This window comes from Anomaloglossus baeobatrachus, chromosome 4 (genome assembly GCF_048569485.1).
Source record: "Anomaloglossus baeobatrachus isolate aAnoBae1 chromosome 4, aAnoBae1.hap1, whole genome shotgun sequence".
Classification (NCBI taxonomy): Eukaryota; Metazoa; Chordata; class Amphibia; order Anura; family Aromobatidae; genus Anomaloglossus; species Anomaloglossus baeobatrachus.
The window spans coordinates 265,140,365-265,162,898 of NC_134356.1; the positions used below are offsets into that span (position 1 = coordinate 265,140,365).

Sequence of the window (22,534 nt, forward strand, 5' to 3'; positions counted from 1 at the left end):
TAAATATGACCATCCTGATACAAACATGGAGCCTAATTTTGGCCAGTTTTAGCCTGAAGCCATGAACGCTCTATTTGTTGCACATATCTGCAGCACACAGGTGGAATATTCGGGGCTCTGTCATTTCTTTATACCGGGTGACTTAGCTCAGAGCTGTGAATCGTCTCTAGATGATGACACGACACTACCTGCAGCCGCCAGCAGAGGGAGCACGGGAGCTGACTGCACAAGGCCATCCACTCCATGCACCGTGTGACTGCTGCGCCCCCGCGGGCTCCTCCTTCCGGCCTCGGTCACCGCTCTATTCCTGCTCCCGGCTGTCGTCCTTCTCTAGTGCTCCGGGCCGCCGGGGACAGGAGCGGAGGAGCGGTATGAGATCCTGGGACCTCCGGTTACTGCAGCAGGACCGTTGGGGACTCGCAGCATGCCGAGGACGTCGCACAGCGTGATGACATCACTACGCGCGGCCCTGCGTCTACATCGCGCGACCTTGCGTCCACTGTGAGACGTGATATAGAGGAGGAGATGGAGACTGCGGTGGACAGGGAGCCTGGATTATTGTGAGTGTAAGCTTTTTATATTGTTTGGCCACGGAATGGGGGGCTGTAGGGGAGACTAAATAGCTATGGGGACATTATACTGGGGGCTCCCCTTTCTGTGAGCCTCTTCTTGCTGTGACGCCCCCACCTGCTGTGAGACTCCCCTGCTGTGAGACCCCCCCCCCCCCCCACCTGCTGTGAGACTCCCCTGCTGTGAGACCCCCTCACTTGCTGTGAGACTCCCCCCACCTGCTGTGAGACTCCCCCCACCTGCTGTGAGACTTCCCCCCCACCTGCTGTGAGACTTCCCCCCCCACCTGCTGTGAGACTCCCCCCCCCCCCCCCTGCTGTGAGACTCCCCCCCCCACCTGCTGTGAGACTCCCCCCCCCCCCCCACCTGCTGTGAGACTCCCCCCCCCCACCTGCTGTGAGACTCCCCCCCCCACCTGCTGTGAGACTCCCCCCCCCCCCCACCTGCTGTGAGACCCCCCCACCTGCTGTGAGACCCCTTCCCTGCTGTGAGACCCGCCTTCGTCCCTCTGTCCCTCCATCACGTCCATTGTGACCGTCACGGGAACACTGGGGGCTCTATTACTTTCTAGGAGCAATATGTGGGCACTTTTCTAGGGCACTTACACAGGGCATTAATATTTTCTAGGGGGCAATTTTACCATCTAGAGAACAGAAAGGAGGCATTTTACTGTGTAAAGGGCACAATGGGGCATTATTATGTGGGGGCACAGTGGTGGCATTATTATGTGGGGGGCACAGTGGTGGCATTATTATGTGGGGGGCACAGTGGTGGCATTATGTGGGGGCACAGTGGTGGCATTATTATGTGGGGGCATTATGTGGGGGCACAGTGGTGGCATTATAACCATGTGGGGGCACAGTGGTGGCATTACTATGTGGGGGGCACAGTGGTTGCATTATGTGGAGGCACAGTGGTGGCATTATTACCATGTGGGGGCACAGTGGGGCATTATTATATGGGGGCACAGTGGGGCATTATTATGTGGGGGCACAGTGGTGGCATTACCATGTGGGGGCACAGTGGGGCATTATTATGTGGGGGCATTATTATGTGGGGGGCACAGTGGTGGCATTATTATGTGGGGGGCACAGTGGTGGCATTATTATGTGGGGGCACAGTGGTGGCATTATTATGTGGGGGCACAGTGGTGGCATTATTATGTGGGGGCACAGTGGGGGCATTATTATGTGGGGGGCACAGTGGGGGCATTATTATGTGGGGGCACAGTGGGGACATTATTATGTGGGGGGCACAGTGGGGGCATTATTATGTGGGGGGCACAGTGGGGGCATTATTATGTGGGGGGCACAGTGGGGGCATTATTATGTGGGGGGCACAGTGGGGGCATTATTATGTGGGGGGCACAGTGGGGGCATTACTATGTGGGGGGCACAGTGGTTGCATTATTACCATGTGGGGGCACAGTGGGGGCATTATTATGTGGGGGGCACAGTGGGGGCATTATTATGTGGGGGGCACAGTGGGGGCATTATTATGTGGGGGGCACAGTGGGGGCATTATGTGGGGGCACAGTGGGGGCATTATTACTATGTGGGGGGCACAGTGGGGCATTATTATGTGGGGGCACAGTGGGGGCATTATTATGTGGGGGGCACAGTGGGGGCATTATTATGTGGGGGCACAGTGGTGGCATTATTATGTGGGGGCAGAGTGGGGGCATTATTATGTGAGGGCACAGTGGGTGCATTATTATGTGAGGGCACAGTGGGTGTATTATGTGGGGGGCACAGTGGGTGCATTATTATGTGGGGTCACAGTGGGTGCATTATTATGTGGGGTCACAGTGGGGGCATTATGTGCGGGCACAGTTGGGGCAGAGTGGGTGCATTATTATGTGGGGGCATTATGTGGGGGCAGAGTGGGTGCATTATTATGTGGGAGCACAGTGGGTGCATTATTATGTGGGGGCACAATGGTGGCATTATTACTATGTGGGGGGCACAGTGGTGGCATTATTACTATGTGGGGGGCACAGTGGGTGCATTATGTGGGGGGCACAGTGGTGGCATTATTATGTGGGGGCACAGTGGTGGCATTATTACTATGTGGGGGCACAGTGGTGGCATTATTATGTGGGGGGCACAGTGGTGGCATTATTACTATGTGGGGGGCACAGTGGTGGCATTATTACTATGTGGGGGGCACAGTGGTGGCATTACTATGTGTGGCAGTAAGAGGAGTCGGTTTTTGTGCACACAGCAGGTGCAGTAATAGTACAACAGCAGTGGCTCAGTATTGGGGTGACGGCAGGATGAGGGGTTTGTGCAGGTTGGGATTAGATGGGGTTCGGTGCCGGAAGTGTGAGGAGTGAAATATGTCTTTGTTGTAATTTCTGTAGATGACTTGTGGCTGGAAGAAGTTGTCATGTCGGTCTGGGCCAGATGGAAAACACAGAAAAGGTGAACAACTCCATCCGAAAGAACGTCAGCTGTAAGTCACCATCTATAACTGCACTGTGATCTCTTGTATGTGCTGCAGCACCGATATCTACCACTATATAGTCACCATATAGCGGTAATATCAGTGTCATCTGCCGAGGTCCACTATACCCACGATTAGTCTGCGCCACCATAGTTATCATGGTTACCTGGTAAGGGGCCCACTCAGATGTTTTGCCCCCCCTGAGCTGAAACCCCAGCTACGCCACTGCCCCCAATGTACAGGTGGTGTGCACGGGGGATTTCAACAACATCATTCACCCATATTGGGACAAACACAATGCGGGTACTCACTTAGAACACTATCCTAACTCCAAATTTGGGGACACGGTGGCTGAACTGGCACTTTCAGATCTGTGGCCAATCAGAAACCCTGGAATCAAGCGATTCTCGTGCTATTCCAAAACACACAACACTGTCCAGAATAGACCTGATCTTGGGCTCGGAGGGTATACTGCCAATGGTGGCAAACACAGAATACCTTCCTAGAGGTTTATCAGACCATTCCCCACTGTTGACGCGACTTAATATTTTACCCGGGCTTGATCGTACCCGTAGCTTGCGGTCCTTCAATCCTTTTTGGCTACAGATTATAGATGTGGGCCCGGTTGAACTAGCCCTTGAATACTATTTTCAGGACAACTGTACGGGGGAGATGTCGCTTAACACTATTTGGGATGCCACGAAGGCCTGTCTGAGGGGGTCACTGATACAGGGGGTCAGTAAATCTAAAATTAAAATTAAGTCGGCACAATTTGAAATTTTTCTTAAAGGACGGGTCCAGACGACAGATCAGAAATACATTCTGTCAGGGGATACACGGGACTTACTGGAATGGAGGGAGGCACAAGAAGCATATGATTCTCACATTAAGGAACGGGCCACTAACAAAAGACTTTTTACACAACAGAGATTCTTTGAAGAGGGTGAAAAAGCGGGTCATTTATTAGCGGTGATTGCTAAAGCACAAAGGGGAAACACATTTGTGGGGGCGCTAAGGGACAAAACCGGGACCATAGTCAATCAACCTGACCAAATTTTGGCAACCTTCTCTGAATTCTACGAACAACGTTACAGTACTAAACTGCAATATGATAGGGAACAGATAGCTTCTTACCTGAAAGACATCCCCTTGCCCTAACTTTCAGATGAGGACAGTGTATACCTAAACAGTCCACTCACACTGGAAGAGTTGCATTTAGCAGTGTCCTCCATGCCCAATAATAAGTCACCGGGTTCAGATGGGATCCACACAGAGATTTACAAAAAGTTTGGAGACATCCTGCTCCCTCAGCTGCTGTTGACCTTCCAGCAAGCAGACAAAAATGGCTCCTTGCCCCAATCGATGCGAGAAGCAGTGATAGTTGTCATACCTAAACCTGGCAAGGACCCCCTCATCCCTGACTCTTATAGACCTATCTCTCTGTTACCTACAGATATCAAAATAATAGCTAAAGTACTAGCTTCCAGACTTAATAAGGTTATACTTTCACTAATCCATTCGGAGCAGTCAGGGTTCATGCCTTCCAGATCAACGACAGTGAATATACAAAGGTTACACCTCAACCTACAATTGCCAGTTGATAACTCAGGGGATAGAGTAATTTGCTCCCTAGACGCTCTATTGAGTGGGAGTTTCTCTGGGCAGTACTTGACAGATTTGGACTGGGGAGGGATTTTATTTCCTGGGTAAGACTTCTATATAATAACCCTACTGCTAGGATCAAAGTTAATGGATGCCTTACTTCTCCTTTCCCCTAGGTAGGGGCACCCACCAGGGATGCCCGCTATCCCCCTTACTATTTGCTCTGGCCATTGAGCCTATGGCGGCAATGGTTAGATCCAATCCAGACATAACAGGGTTCAGGAGGGGTGGTCAGGAGGAAAAAAAATAGCGTTGTACGCAGATGACACACTCCTTTTTCTGGCCAATGCAACATCATCACTGCCAAGGGCAATGGGGGTTATACAAGAATTTGGGAAGTACTCAGGTCTATTAATCAACTGGGAAAAGTCTGTATTACTTCCGGTGGGTGGAACCACAAACTCACCTAATTACGTAGACTCGGGCCTACAGGTTGTTGCCCAGTTTAAATATTTGGGGATAATGGTCACCACTCGTGTTGAGGATTATGAGAGTCTCAACCTAACCCCTATTCTGTCGAAATGTAAGGATAAGAAGGAAGTCTGGTCTCGCCTGCCCTTCTCAGCAGTTGGCCGCACTAACCTGATCAAAATGATCTGGATGCCCCAACTACTATACAAGCTACACAACTCTCCACAATGGATCCCACAAAGATTTTTCCATAAGGTAAACGCATTATTCTGGGAATTGATCTGGGGCGGACAGATGCCGCGCATTAGGCTCGAGACCCTGCAGAGGGATAAAAGTTGTACAGGTCTGGCGGTACCCAATCCATGGGTTTACTATCTGGCAGCTCAGCTTCAGCACATTCGGGGATGGGAGGACCCTGGATGGGGGGGGGCACAGTATACGATTCTACAACAATATTTTCACTCCACTAGTCTATACTAGGTTCTAGAGGCAGGAGGCTTCGGAGCAGCTGCTAATAGTTGCCCAACCCTACTACTAATCCAAAACCTTTGGGATAAAACTAAAAAACTACAAGACATTCTGGGAATTTCACAATATACCTCTATATGGAGAACTCCATGGTTACCTAACTTGCATTGTTTAGAGGGGTTTGGGAGCTGAGCTTTGAGAGGGATAAATAGATTCACACATATTGTGGAGGAGGGCCAACTCAGAGGCTTCCCTCAGTTGCAAGCGGTGTTTGGGATCCAGAATTCGGAGTTTTATAAGTACTTGCAACTGAGACATGCCTATCAGGCAGAAACCTCTATTACGGGTAGAGCATTGGAGCAGAACAAAGTCATGCAACGCATAGCAACCTCTAGAGGCTCAGCGCGAGTGATCTCTCGTTTATATTGGGATCTCTGGTGCACCGGAATTGTCCAGTAAACGCAAAAGAAAAATGGGAACGAGCTGTAGGACCCATTGAGGACAACCGATGGGTAGACATTTTAGAAAGAATTCCTAGTCTATCATTGGGGGAGGCATACAGACTGTCACACCAGTACATTAATGATAGAAAGAAAGGCGTGCACATTAATAGGGGGATGAGGTGCTAGTGATGGGGAAGGTCCCACACAAGTACATATATATTTACACTGCACACTCAAATGTCAATAAATGATGATTTTATTCAGAATCAAAAAAGCCAAGTAAAGGAATAGAACTTCTTTGGGGTAAACAAGTAATCTCTGACGTTTCGGCCTATGGCCTTAAGGCTACTTTACACACTGCGATATCGGTCCCGATATCGCTAGTGTGGGTACCCGCCCCCATCTGTTGCGCGACACAGGCAAATCGCTGCCCGTGTCGCACAACAGCCGTCACACATACTTACCTGTCCGGCGACGTCGCTGTGACGGGCGAACCGCCTCCTTTCTAAGGGGGCGGTCCGTGCGGCGTCACAGCGACGTCACTGAAGCGTCACTGAACCGCCGCCCAATAGCAGCGGAGGGGCGGAGATGAGCGGGACGTAACATCCCGCCCACCTCCTTCCTTCCGCATAGCGGCCGGGAGGCAGATAAGGGGAGCTTCCTCGTTCCTGCGGCATCACACGCAGCGATGTGTGCTGCCGCAAGAACGAGGAACAACTTCGTTACTGCTGCAGTAACGATTTTTAAGAATGGACCCCCATGTCGTCGATTAGCGATTTTGAACGTTTTTGCAACGATGCAAAATCGCTTATCGGTGTCACACGCAGCAACATCGCTAATGCGGCCGGATGTGCGTCACAAATTCCGTGACCCCAACGACTCCGCATTAGCGATGTCGCAGCGTGTAAAGCCCGCTTTATTCACAGAGTTAACTATGAGAAATGAGATACAAAAAATAAACAAAAATAATTACATAAAGAAGGAATCACCTTTTTTTTTTTTTACAATCAACTAGGGAAGAACACAGATACAGCTCTTGTCCATAGTAGAGGTACGGGATTTTTTAGAGGGAATATACATATACAAATAAACATACATATATACAAGCCCTATGTCAAGTCCAGAGTAGCTATCATTAAACATGAAACATTGGGAAAAATAGGGGCTGGAGAGTGGAAAAAGGGGGGGTAGAGAGCTGGTATCAGCATATACTGAGAGATATGTGCACAAAAGTTAATATCAGTAGGGAAGGAGTGTTTAGAGACAATGAATTCAGGTATAATACCTGTCCCCGATGGTTCGTAGTTCCACCTACTCTACTACTATCAGCTATAATGTTCTCTTTTCAGTCCTCCTTTATTCCCCTGTCCTTACCTTTCTCTGTTTTAGTCACTGCTATATTCCTCTAGTACAGATGTGGCGTCTGCGTTTATACAGGGCGCCTTATCTGCACCATTATATCCTATCCACCTCTCCTTCTCTTCCATCCCAGTTTCACATGCTGAAAAGCCGACCGCGCAGGCGCGCGATGTCACTCTAAACACTTTTTACTACATCCTCTATACCACCGGCAAAGACGACTACCGCGCACGCACGCGACGTCACTCGCCAGCCTGTCATTCCTTTTCACCGCCCCCTTCATTCTATTCCCCCTCCTTCTCATCTCTGAACATTTAGATGCCGACGTCATCTTATACTCCACCCACTGCATTCCCTACAACAGAGACTGTGATGACAGCCGCGCATGTGCGCGACGCTGTCCACCGTTCTTCAACTCCTTCCATCACTACTAGTATTGGGAGATCGCTGCGCACGTGCGCTACGTCACCTTTCCCAGATACACATGACCCTGTCTCACAGCGTCAGTTAGTGTAATGTCACCATAGAATCCTGGCACAGCTAATTGCGCCTACATTTTAGGCCAATGTGATTACTTCCTATCTCTATAACCTCAAGGGGCGTTACCACACTTGTTTGTGACATCATACCCCTCCCAGCATGCAGCACATTTAACCCCTTCACGACCTTGGACGGATCTATCCGTCAAGGATCGTGTCCCGTTAAGCCCTGCCCCCTGCCGCGGGCAGGCGGCGTGGATCGGCACACATATCAGCTGTTTTCAACAGCTGACATGTGTGCCTGTTAGCCGCGGGTGGAATCGCTTCCACCCGCGGCCATTAACCCCTTAAATCTTGCTGCCAAAGTCTGGCAGCAAGATTTAAATGCGCGCGGCCATGTTTGTTACTTACCGCCGCTCCCACCGGAAGTCACGTGTGTTATCACGTGACTATCGGTGGTTGCCATCGTAGCACAGGGTCATGTGATGACGCCTGCTGCTACGATGTTTCACTTTTGTTTTCCCTCGGCCGAGAGCAGAGGGAAAACCAAAGTGACTGAATCTGCTGATTACAGCTGTATTGCTGTGATCAGCAGATAGCGATCAGCGATCGGATTGCTGATTGCTATAGCCCCCTAGGGGAACTAGTAAAATAAAAAAAAAGTAAAAAAGAGTTTTAAAAAATAAAAAAAAAAAAAAACCTAAAAGTTCAAATCACCCCCCTTTCCCCCCCATTGAAAATTAAAGGGTTAAAAAATAAATAAATATACACATATTTGGTATCGCCGCGTTCAGAAATGCCCGATCTATCAAAATATAAAATCAATTAATCTGATTGGTAAATGGCGTAGTGGCAAAAAAATTCCAAACGCCAAAATTACGTTTTTTGGTCGCCGCAAGTTTTACGCAAAATGCAATAACAGGCGATCAAAACGTAGCATCTACGCAAAAATGGTACCATTAGAAACATCAGCTCGAGACGCAAAAAATAAGCCATCACTGAGCCATAGATCCCAAAAAATAAGAACGCTACGTGTTTCGGAAAATGGCGCAAAACATGCGCCACTTTTATTGGACAAACTTGTGAATTTTTTTTAACCCCTTAGATACAAGTAAACCTATACATGTTTGGTGTCTACAAACTCGCACCGACCTGAGGCATCACATAGATACATCAGTTCGATCATGTAGTGAACACGGTGAATAAAACATCCCAAAAACTATTGTGCGATGACACTTTTTTTGCAGTTTTTCCACACTTGGAATTTTTTTGCTGTTTTCCAGTACAATATATGGTAAAACCTATGGTTTCATTTAAAAGTACAACTCGTCCCGCAAAAAACAAGCCCTCATATGGCAAGATTGACGGAATAATAAAAAAGTTACGGCTCTCGGAAGAAAAGGAGCAAAAAACAAAAACGCAAAAACGGAAAGTGCCCGGGGGCTGAAGGGGTTAAAGCCACATGCTACAGCTGATTAGCAGCCTTCACACACAGCTAAGGCACGGGAGTGCCAGCATCCACATAGGCTCTGGTAAGGCTATACTCTCTGGAGTTTTTTCCTTTTCTGCCTGACTGGACTTTTATACATGATTTATTTTTCATTCCATGCAGACTACATGCCATTGGCATACAGGACCCTATTGTCTAATTGTTCCACCCAAACCTATAGCCACAGGTAAAACACCCACTCACTATTTAAATTGTCATTTTCCTTTTTTTTTTTTTTTTCTCTTGTGTTTTTCTTATTCACATTCTTTTTTTTCTTCAGCTATTTTCTTTGGAACTACGAACCATCGGGGACAGGTATTATACCTGAATTCATTGTCTCTAAACACTCCTTCCCTACTGATATTAACTTTTGTGCACATATCTCTCAGTATATGCTGATACCAGCTCTCTACCCCCCCCTTTTTCCACTCTCCAGCCCCTATTTTTCCCAATGTTTCATGTTTAATGATAGCTACTCTGGACTTGACATACGGCTTGTATATATGTATGTTTATTCGTATATGTATATTCCCTCTAAAAAATCCCGTACCTCTACTATGGACAAGAGCTGTATCTGTGTTCTTCCCTAGTTGATTGTAAAAAAAATGTGATTCCTTCTTTATGTAATTATTTTTGTTTATTTTTTGTATCTCATTTCTCATAGTTAACTCTGTGAATAAGGCCATAGGCCGAAACGTCAGAGATTACTTGTTTACCCCAAAGAAGTTCTATTGCTTTACTTGGCTTTTTTGATTCTGAATAAAATCATCATTTATTGACATTTGAGTGTGCAGTGTAACTATATATACACCTGTACATTATTCACCAAGTATATCGCACGCCTAGATTCCTTTTTGATATTGGAGTTAGAACTGACCCCTTCTGCCCGCGATGCAAAATATGTTCCGCAGATCTATTACATATGATGTGGTCGTGTCCTGATATTGAACATTACTGGAGAGAGGTGGCAGAAATAATCGATAGAGTATATATGATAGAGACAAGCTTAACTCCCTTTGTATGCATTCTGGGATACGTGGAGGATTTACCTTTGGAGGAGGAGGGCAAAGTGGCCGTGTCTAGACTATTATATATTGCCAGGAAACTAATCGCTCAACACTGGATCTCGGACCACAGTCCTACAATATCTGAATATGTCAAAAAAGTTAATTGGGTGATAAATGTGGAGAAAAGTATATACCGGAAAAGAAATGGCGTCATCAAATTTGAAAAAATATATGGGCACGATGGATAGATGGGTCAGGGTTGGCTTCGAGGGAACTGATTAGATTTAGATTGGGCTTAAGGCCACGCCACACTAAGCAACATCGCTGCTAAGGAACAACTTTTGTGACGTAGCAGCGATGTTGCTAGTGATGTTGCTGTGTGTGACATCCAGCAACAACCTGGCCCCTGCTGTGAGGTCGTTGGTTGTTGCTGAATGTCCTGGACCATTTTTAAGTTGTTGCTCTCCCGCTGTGAAGCACACATCGCTGTGTGTGACAGCGACAGAGCAACAACTAAATGTGCAGGCAGCAGGAGCCGGCTTCTGCGGACGCTGGTAACCACGGTAAACATCGGGTAACCAAGAAGCCCTTACCTTGGGTACCCGATATTTACTTTCGTTACCAGTGTCCGCCGCTCTCACGCTGTCAGTGCCGGCTCCCTGCTCTCTGCACATGTAGCCACAGTACACATCGGGTAATTAACCCGATGTGTACTCTGGCTAGGAGTGCAGGGAGCCAGCGCTAAGCGGTGTGCGCTGGTAACCAAGGTAAATATCGGGTTGGTTACCCGATATTTACCTTAGATACCAAGCACAGCATCGCTTCCACGTGTTGCTGCTGGCTGGGGGCTGGTCACTGGTTGCTGGTGAGATCTGCCTGTGTGACAGCTCACCAGCGACCCGTGTAGCGATGCTCCAGCGATCCCTGCCAGGTCAGGTTGCTGGTGGGATCGCTGGACCGTCGCTTAGTGTGACATCTTACCAGCGATCCCTATCAGGTTGTATCGTTGTTGGGATCGCTGGTAAGTTGTTTAGTGTGACTGGGCCTTTACTCTAAATTGATAACAAAGGGAAAAGGGCGAGAAACTTCTGCAGAACTTATAGGGACTGTATCGTCTAATTTTTTTATTTTTTTTTGTAGGCCAAATCTGCAAACAATATCATTAGAATTGTGTAACAACTCTTTTCTTAATGTAATTCAACTTTTAAATATGTAAAAAAAAAAAATTTTTATTGAAAATACTTAGAATTGCCAGTAGGGGGAGCATCTTCCTGTGTACACATCCAAAAGCTATAGTAATCCGTAGTAGAATTACGATAGCTGCAAATTTGGGCAGTCACTAGATGACATGCCTATTCTCCTCCCCTTTTGAGTGTTACACTGCACCCAAAAGGGGAGGAGGTGTATTTCATAGTAATGTGTCGCCATTTTATGGGTGACTGTATATGAATTGTACAGCTCCACCCGGAAGTAAAGTGGAAACACATTTTAGTCAGACAGGAGCAGCAGCATCGTACGGTGCCCTGGAGAAGGAGCAGCCTTATTGCAGCAGGTCCCTGAAGATCACAGGAACGTGGAGATGACTCAACCATTAGTAAGTATATATATATATATACACACACGTACTATTCCACATATATACACTGACTGTTACACATACGCTATATACACTGACTGTTACACATACGCTATACCAGGGGTCTCAAACTCGTCAGAGTAAGTGGGCCGCACATAAAAAAAATTTAAGGCTGAGGGCCGCATTCCTTTCAAATTTAATACAATACAATATAATTGCTAATCAATTATTTCAACTATTATAACAATGCTACATTAGTATGCGCTGAGAATCAAAAATACCGTGAAGCGAAACGTCATTTTTTTATATTATTTGTCAAAGAGAGTGGGCATCTGTGATTGGCATCAGCATCAAAATGTATAAGCAGATTCCAGGTTATTCCAACAGCCAAGCACAGACACTCATTCTGTGTCACAGCATTAAAAAAAATTACATAGCGCTCCGTAGTATTTTTGATTCTCAGAGCAGATAAAGCGGACAGGTACGAGCTGCCAGCCCCAGCTGCCTGGCTTTACCTTAGCTGGCAATCAAAATACAGGGAAGCCCAATTGTTTTTTTTAATTAAATAATGGAAAAAAAAAATGCGTGGGCTCCCGCCATATTTTGATCACCAGCCAGGTAAAACCAGACAGCTGAAGGCTGGGATTCTCAGCGTGGTAAGGCCCAAGCATTTTGGGCCCCCCGCAGCCCACAACCGCCCCTGGAAATGGCGCATTCATCACAGCGCTATTTCCAGGTGCTTTACCTGGCTCTTCCAGCATCCCTGGTGGCAGTAGCACGCTGGGTAATAATGGGGTTAATACCAGCTTTGTTTTCTCAGCTGGTAGTAAACCGAAATTCATGGTGTCATGTCAAATTAGATGTGACCACCATGAATTTTTAGTAAACAGTAAAAAAACACAACACAGAGAAAAATATTTTTATTAGAAATGAAACAAAAAACACATTTAGGGACTCCATCTTTTTTAGAAAAAAAAAAAGCTTCCCTCTGACGTAGTCCAAAGTCAATGTCAGCTCAGCTTCATCGCTCTGAACAGATGAGCGTCTGTCCAGACCGACAAGAAGGCTGAGACTGAAAGTAACATTTTCAGGTCTTCCAGTCACCATCAAAATCATTTTTATCATCATCATACACACACAGCCACCATCATCATCAAACACACACGGCAATCCTCATCATCATCATACACAGCCATCGTCATCATCATCATCGTCGTCACTCACAAACAGCCACCACCACAATCATCATCAGTCACACACAGCCACCACCTCCATTATCATCAGTTGCACACAGTCACCACCACCATCATCAGTCACACACAGCAACTACCGCCATCATCATCATAATCATCAGTCGCACACAGCCACCACCACCACCATCATCAGTCACACACAGCCACCACCGCCATCATCATCATCATCATCAGTCACAAACAGCCACCACCACCATCATCAGTCACACACAGCAACTACCGCCATCATCATCATCAGTCGCACACAGCCACCACCACCACCATCATCATCATCAGTCACAAACAGCCACCACCGCCATCATCAGTCACACACAGCCACCACCGCCATCATCATCATCAGTCACACACAGCCACCACTGCCATTATCATCAGTTGCACACAGTCACCACCACCATCAGTCACACACAGCCACTACCGCCATCATCATCATCAGTCGCACACAGCCACCACCACCACCACCATCATCATCATCAGTCACAAACAGCCACCACCGCCATCATCAGTCGCACACAGCCACCATCACCATCATCAGTCACAAACAGCCACTACCGCGATCATCATCATCAGTCACACACAGCCACCACCGCCATCATCATCATCAGTCACACACAGCCACCACCGCCATCATCATCATCAGTCGCACACAGCCACCACCGCCATCATCATCATCAGTCACACAGCCACCACCGCCATCATCATCATCATCAGTCACACACAGCCACAATCACCATCATCATCATCATCAGTCGTACACAGCCACCATCACCATCATCATCAGTCACAAACAGCCACTACCACCGCCATCATCATCATCAGTCACACACAGCCACCACCGCCATCATCATCATCAGTCACACAGCCACCACCGCCATCATCATCATCAGTCACACACAGCCACCATCACCATCATCATCAGTCGCACACAGCCACCATCACCATCAGTCACAAACAGCCACTACCGCCATCATCATCATCAGTCATACACAGCCACCACCGCCATCATCATCATCAGTCGCACACAGCCACCACCGCCATCAGCATCATCAGTCGCACCCAACCACCACCGCCGTCATCATCATCAGTCCCACACAGCCACCACCGCCATCATCATCATCAGTCACACACAGCCACCACCGCCATCATCATCATCAGTCCCACACAGCCACCACTGCCGTCATCATCATCAGTCCCACACAGCCACCACCGCCATCATCATCATCAGTCACACACTGCCACCACCGACATCATCATGATCAGTCATACACAGCCACCATCAATATCAGTCACACACAGCCACCACCGCTATCATCATCCTCATCATCATCAACACACAGCCATCATCATCATCATCATCATCCACACACACATACAGCCATCATCACCATCAACACACACAGCCATCATCATCATCATCATCCACACACAGCCATCATCACACACACACACAGCCATCATCATCACACACACACACACAGCCATCATCATCACACAGCCATCATCACACACACACACACACACACACACAGCCATCATCATACACACACAGCCATCATCATACACACACACATCATCATACACCCACACACACACACACACACAGCCATCATCACACACACACACAGCCATCATCATACACACACACATCATCATACACCCACACACACACATAGCCATCATCATACGCACACACACAGCCATCATCATACACACACACACACACACACACACAGCCATCATCATATACACACACACACACACACACACACACACACACATCATCATACACCCACACATCATCATACACCCACACACACACACATCATCATACACACACACACATCACACCACACACACACATCACACCACACACAAACACAGCCATCATCATACACACACACACACACAGCCATCATCATACACACACACACACACATACACAGCCATCATCATACACACACACACACACACACACACACACACACACAGCCATCATCATACACACACACACACACAGCCATCATCATACACACACACACACACATACACAGCCATCATCATACACACACACACAAACACACACAGCCATCATCATACACACACACACAGACACCACAAACGTTCTAACGTGCCCTATGCTCTTGTTCCTTCCGCTGCACCCGCCGGCAAAGCAGCTGACGTCAGCGCTGCTCGGGTCGCGCTGCTGAGCTCGAGTTGAATGCCGCCGTCGATTGCTTCACCCTGACATCTGCTTGAACTCCGGCTTTGATTGCTTCTCCCTGGCGGCTTCTCCAATGCGGAAGTGCGGCCGGCCGCCGCTGCAATGTGAAAGTGCGGCTGGCGACCGCTAAATGACTGGAGGCAGTGGAGGGCAAATATCAAGTGTTCTGCACTGTGTGTCTGCGGGCCGCATGCGGCCCGGGGGCCGCGTGTTTGAGACCCCTGCGCTATACCCACTGACTCTTCTTAGCCCACACACATATATATACAGTGCCTACAAGTAGTATTCAACCCCCTGCAGATTTAGCAGGTTTGATAAGATGCAAATAAGTTAGAGCCTGCAAACTTCAAACAAGAGCAGGACTTATTAACAGATGCATAAATCTTACAAACCAACAAGTTATGAGACAGGATAGGACACATGTAGACCAATTCCACATTGTATGGTTGGGGAAACCCTCATAAGACTATTTCAAACCAGAGAGCAAAAAGAGGGAGGAAGAATACCCCATAGTAAATATTCAAGGAAACACTTGTAAACTGAGTCAGGTGCAAAAAGTCATAGAAAATCTTTATTCAATACAGAAAAGATCCAGATAAAATAACACCAAGACAGTGATCCAGGAGATTATAAGCAATCATTTGTAAAACCAGGCAAAAAGATAAAAACCCAGAGCACATATGGGGGCAGTCAGTCCAGAGGAATCACCATGAGAAAGAGCTGTGTAATCAGATCACACATGCGGGGAAAAGCTCCCAGTGTAAGGCACATGTGGATAAAGAATACCTAAAGTAATTTACTTACTCATGGTGAAGCCTCAGCCGACCGTGCGCCACCACACACCGACGCGTTTCGTATCTTCTTCAGGGCAGTGCGGTATGATGTGTAACGAGAGGGGGCCTTTTATATGTGTCTTGATTAAGACAAACATGCCTGCGTCCATTACGGTCGCATGCAGAGGCGGGATTTCGTCCGGAGCGTGAATCATCGGGCAATCCCCGGAGGTGACGTGGGTAACAACAGTGTCGTCACACTGAACCCGCCCATTCCGGTTAGGAAGCCGTCATTATCACACGCACAGGAGGAAGCCGCACTGCGTACGCGCACCACGGACGCAGCCATCTTGGTCCAGGGCACGTAAAAGAGAAAGTGCATAATCGTGCGCAGAGACGAAGTCACATCCGGAGCGTGAATCATCAGAGGGTTCCCGGAAGTGACGCGGGCAACAGCAGTAACAGCATACTGAGCCCGCCCAATATACCTCCGGAAATCATCAGTATATCAGGCTCGGGAAAAAGACCGTACTGCGCACGCGCACAACGGGTGCGGCCATCTTGTTCCGGGGCACAAAAAAGGGCAAATACATATCACGGTATGTGACAAGAGAAATGATACATCATCTAGGGACAAATCGCCAGCAAAAGGTGATACATAAATGCTGGACACCATATGTTATTTTTACAGAGAGTATATGTAAATACAATGTCTATTAAGGTTCATCATACTCCACAACAACAACACAGGTATGAATATGTAAGAGAAAAAGATCATGCTTATCCTAGGAAGACAGCAAACAGATGTCATAAAAATACTGTCCTGGACTTTGAAGATGTAGTCAGCCCATAAAGGTCACATATCCGTATGCGGCACCAAAAAGATGGAACATACAAAGGCAGACTCTCGTTCAAGGATGGGTAATAATGCTAATAACAAAGAAAAATAAAAAGAGAGAAAAAATTAATAAAAAATAAAAAACACACATCATAAAAGAGACAGAGAAGAACTGGCAATATGAACATTTGGCATAGAATTATAGGAACGGAGCAAAAGAGAGTTTTTCATTAAGTCCAAAAGGTGTCATTGTCCCCAATGTGACAATCCAGCGACACTCAAGTTTGGCTAGGGCCTTCTTATGATTACCCCCCCCTGATACCCAATTTTAATTTATCAATCCCTCTGACTTTCAAGGACGAGGGGTTGCAGGCATGATGTAACTTGAAGTGTCGGGGGATGGTTTTCAAGGACTCAAGATCAGACACCTCCTCCGCAGCAATGATGTCCCTTACATGCTCACGCACCCGGATGCGGAACTGCCTGGATGTTAAACCCACATAGGTCAATCCACATCCGCATCCGGCCGCGTAGATCACGTATTCTGTGCTGCAGCTAATGAAGTGCCTGATATCAAAACTCCTATTCCCATCCACCGATGCAAAAGTCTTTGCCCTAACGATATTCCGACATGACAAACATGTTCCACACGGGAAACAACCCCAACGCGGAGGTCCAGTATTAAAGGGAAAAGGATTTTTGGGAGCATAATGGCTCTGCACCAAATGATCTTTTAGGTTACGGTTCTTACGAGCTGTCAATGCTGGATACCTGGGGAGCGCTAATCTCAATGCTGGCTCCGTCATCAAAATAGGCCAGTGTTTGCGCAATATTCCCCTGATATCTTCCCATTGATTGTTATATGTTGATATAAAACGTATAGTAGAGTCGTAACCTTTTTTGTTTCCCTTATGAACAAGGAGTTGGTCTCTGGGAGTGTTTTTGGCCCTACCATACCCTCGTTTAATGTCTCTAAGACTATAGCCTCTATCCCTAAACCGAGTTTTGAGATCAATTGCTTGCTGCTCGAAAGATTGTTCCGTAGAACAAACTCTACGAGCACGCAAGAACTGCCCCGTTGGAATTGCTCTAATAGTAGAGGGCAGATGTGCTGATGAGGCATGCAGGAGACTATTGACAGAGGTTTCTTTTCTGAAGATTGTCGTTTGGATAGTCCGATCAGGCAAAGTCATCACCTTAATGTCCAGGAAATCAACCTCTATTGGGTCCCATTTGTAGGTGAGTCTGATGTTTAAATCATTGCAATTGAGGGATGTGATAAAGTCCCGGAGTTCAAGGTCGGTTCCCCTCCAGAAGATAAGAATGTCATCAATATATCTAAGCCAGCACTGCACTGGGGAGGCGGCGCAGGCCCCGTCACCGAGAACCTCCCTCTCCCAAAAACCGAGAAAGAGGTTAGCGTATGACGGGGCGCACGCCGCGCCCATTGCAGTGCCGCGTTTCTGGAGGAAGAACCGATCCTTGAACAGGAAAAAGTTGTGAGTAAGTATATATTCCAGCAACTCCAGGACAAGATTTTGTATCTCAACATCCCAATTGCTCATCCTAAGAAAACACCTCGCGGCGGCCAATCCATCGCAGTGAGCAATACATGAGTACAGGGACTCCACGTCAACAGTCACCAGCAACACACCACTCTCAAGTGAGATACCGTCAATCCTTCTCAGGACGTCCGAGGTATCTCTGACAAAGGAGGGCAACGTTTCAACCAAAGGATGCAAATAAAAATCAATAAACTTACAAACGTTATCACACAGCCCTCCAATGCCAGAAACAATCGGACGTCCTGGAGGACAGATAGAATTTTTATGTATCTTCGGTAATAAATAGAAAGTGGGTGTTACCGGAAACTTGACGTGGAGACCATCATATACCTTTTTAGTAATGACACCACGTGAAAAAGCCATCCCGAGAATGTCCTCTAATTCTGACTCAAACCCTTTTATGGGATTACCAGATAGGGGGCTATAGGGCTATAGGTCTCCCGGTCTCGTAACTGCCTGAAAGCCTCACGTTCATAAAGGTCCGTGGGCCAGATTACCACGTTTCCCCCCTTGTCCGCAGGCTTTATCACCACACCTTCCAACGATTTTATTTCATCAATAGCTTTTTTCTGTTTTATGGTGAGGTTGTGACCACCAATTGGTTTTTTGAGGTTCCGAAGATCCTCTAGAACCAATTTGGTGAAGATATCCACCTGCGGACAAAGGGAGGAAGGCGGAAACGCAGTAGAACGAGGAAGAATAGAGGTTGGGAATTTACCTGAAGGGCCACCGATGGACTCATCTTCAAGCTCCTTCAAAATTTTCAGCACTTCAAGATCTTCCGGTGTCAGTCCCTGGGTATCTATATTATCTTTTGAGTGAAGTTTGCACAGGATCAACTTTCTTGCAAAGAGCTGCAGATCTTTAGTCACTGTAAAATAATCCAGATTAGCATCAGGGGCAAAGGAAAGACCCAGACTCAGGACATCAACCTGAGTCTTAAGGTCCAGTCACACTAAGCAACTTACCAGCGATCCCAACAACGATAGGGATCGCTGGTAAGTTGCTAGGAGGTTGCTGGTGAGATGTCACACTGCGACGCTCCAGCGATCCCACCAGCAACCTGACCTAGCAGGGATCGCTGGAGCGTGGCTACACGAGTTGCTGGTGAGCTCACCAGCAACCAGTGACCAGCCCCCAGCGCCGCATGGAAGATGCTGCGCTTGGTAACTAAGGTAAATATCGGGTAACCAACCCGATATTTACCTTGGTTACCACTACACGGAGCTACACGTGCAGAGAGCAGGGAGCAGCGCACACTGAGCGCTGGCTCCCTGCTCTCCTAGTTACAGCACACATCGGGTTAATTACCTGATGTGTGCTGCAGCTAAATGTGCACAGAGCAGGGAGCAGCGCACAATGCTTAGCGCTGGCTCCTTGCTCTCCTAGTTACAGCACACATCGGGTTAATTAACCGATGTGTGCTGCAGCTACATGTGCACACAGCAGGAGCCGGCACTGACAGTGAGAGCGGCAGAGGCTGGTATCAAAGGTAAATATCGGGTAACCAAGGACAGGGCTTCTTGGTTACCCGATGTTTACATTGGTTACCAGCCTCTGCAGAAGCCGGCTCCTGCTGCCTGCACATTTAGTTGTTGCTGTCTCGCTGTCACACACAGCGATCTGCGCTTCACAGCGGGACAGCAACAACTAAAAAATGGCCCAGGACATTCAGCAACAACCAACGACCTCACAGCAGGGGCCAGGTTGTTGCTGGATGTCACACACAGCGACATCGCTAGCAACGTCACAAAAGTTGTTCGTTAGCAGCGATGTTGCTAGCGATGTTGCTTAGTGTGACGGGGCCTTAAGTTAGACTGTGTTTAGACAAATTGATTACCTCCATAAGTTGTTTCGTCTTTTTATCCTTAGACTGAGGAGGAGTCAATTTTCTTTTTATCTGGGGATTTCTTTCCCCCTGATGTTTGGATCTTGTCTGTATTCCCAGTCTCTCCGCAAATTGCTCACTAAGACCACTACCTGTTGGTGTCTCATCTTCAATGGAGGACAAAGATGAAAAAGAACCAGAGCGTGAACCCAAATTTCTATTCTTTCTTTTCGGAGTTCTCCTCCATCGATAGACAGTGCCATTCTTGTAGTCTGAGAGATCTCTCTGGTATTTTTTAGTTTTAGTATTTATTATCTCCTTTTCCCACTTAGAAAAATCCCTCTCGAGTTCCACATTGAGAGCTGCCAACTTATCTTTAGAGAGACATTCAATAAGTTTTGTTTGAATACTCTCAAACTCTGATTCAACCTCCTTCAAAGTGCTTGCATTTTGGCCCACAAGTAATTTCATAAAAGTCATGGAGCAACCATTAGAGGCCTCTTCCCAATCTTTTCTGAAATTATCCTCCTTTATTTCAAAGGAGGGAAATAATTGTACACGAAGACCTCTGGGGATAAGGCCCTTCTGGATATACCGCTCCATAAATGTCATGTTCCACCAAAGTCTCGTTTTTTGATTTAGCAGCTGTTTAAGTCTGCTAATCAATTTACCATTCTCCTCTGTTTCAATATTAAAAACAAATTCTGGATTCTCACTAAACACCTGGTTAACTTTAGTCAACCACGCGTCTTCACGCGCTTTATGGTCCATGTGTCCTGTAAGAGCAGCTGTGAAAAGACACAGAATAATAGTTATGAGACAGGATAGGACACATGTAGACCAATTCCACATTGTATGGTTGGGGAAACCCTCATAAGACTATTTCAAACCAGAGAGCAAAAAGAGGGAGGAAGAATACCCCATAGTAAATATTCAAGGAAACACTTGTAAACTGAGTCAGGTGCAAAAAGTCATAGAAAATCTTTATTCAATACAGAAAAGATCCAGATAAAATAACACCAAGACAGTGATCCAGGAGATTATAAGCAATCATTTGTAAAACCAGGCAAAAAGATAAAAACCCAGAGCACATATGGGGGCAGTCAGTCCAGAGGAATCACCATGAGAAAGAGCTGTGTAATCAGATCACACATGCGGGGAAAAGCTCCCAGTGTAAGGCACATGTGGATAAAGAATACCTAAAGTAATTTACTTACTCATGGTGAAGCCTCAGCCGACCGTGCGCCACCACACACCGACGCGTTTCGTATCTTCTTCAGGGCAGTGCGGTATGATGTGTAACGAGAGGGGGCCTTTTATATGTGTCTTGATTAAGACAAACATGCCTGCGTCCATTACGGTCGCGTGCAGAGGCGGGATTTCGTCCGGAGCGTGAATCATCGGGCAATCCCCGGAGGTGACGTGGGTAACAACAGTGTCGTCACACTGAACCCGCCCATTCCGGTTAGGAAGCCGTCATTATCACACGCACAGGAGGAAGCCGCACTGCGCACGCGCACCACGGACGCAGCCATCTTGGTCCAGGGCTTGTAAAAGAGAAAGTGCATAATCGTGCGCAGAGACGAAGTCACATCCGGAGCGTGAATCATCAGAGGGTTCCCGGAAGTGACGCGGGCAACAGCAGTAACAGCATACTGAGCCCGCCCAATATACCTCCGGAAATCATCAGTATATCAGGCTCGGGAAAAAGACCGTACTGCGCACGCGCACAACGGGTGCGGCCATCTTGTTCCAGGGCACAAAAAAGGGCAAATACATATCACGGTATGTGACAAGAGAAATGATACATCATCTAGGGACAAATCGCCAGCAAAAGGTGATACATAAATGCTGGACACCATATGTTATTTTTACAGAGAGTATATGTAAATACAATGTCTATTAAGGTTCATCATACTCCACAACAACAACACAGGTATGAATATGTAAGAGAAAAAGATCATGCTTATCCTAGGAAGACAGCAAACAGATGTCATAAAAATACTGTCCTGGACTTTGAAGATGTAGTCAGCCCATAAAGGTCACATATCCGTATGCGGCACGGATCTTTTCTGTATTGAATAAAGATTTTCTATGACTTTTTGCACCTGACTCAGTTTACAAGTGTTTCCTTGAATATTTACTATGGG

General features: G+C 47.1%; 1 long non-coding RNA gene across 1 annotated transcript in view; it reads left to right on the forward strand.

Moving 5' to 3' along the window:
* Positions 1-216: 216 nt before the first annotated feature.
* Positions 217-22,534, forward strand: part of LOC142301438 (uncharacterized) — a 39,328-nt gene continuing 17,010 nt past the window's right edge. Inside the window, exon 1 of the long non-coding RNA XR_012752804.1 lies at positions 217-560. This is a non-coding gene — a long non-coding RNA (uncharacterized LOC142301438). The remainder of the gene's footprint in view (positions 561-22,534) is intronic.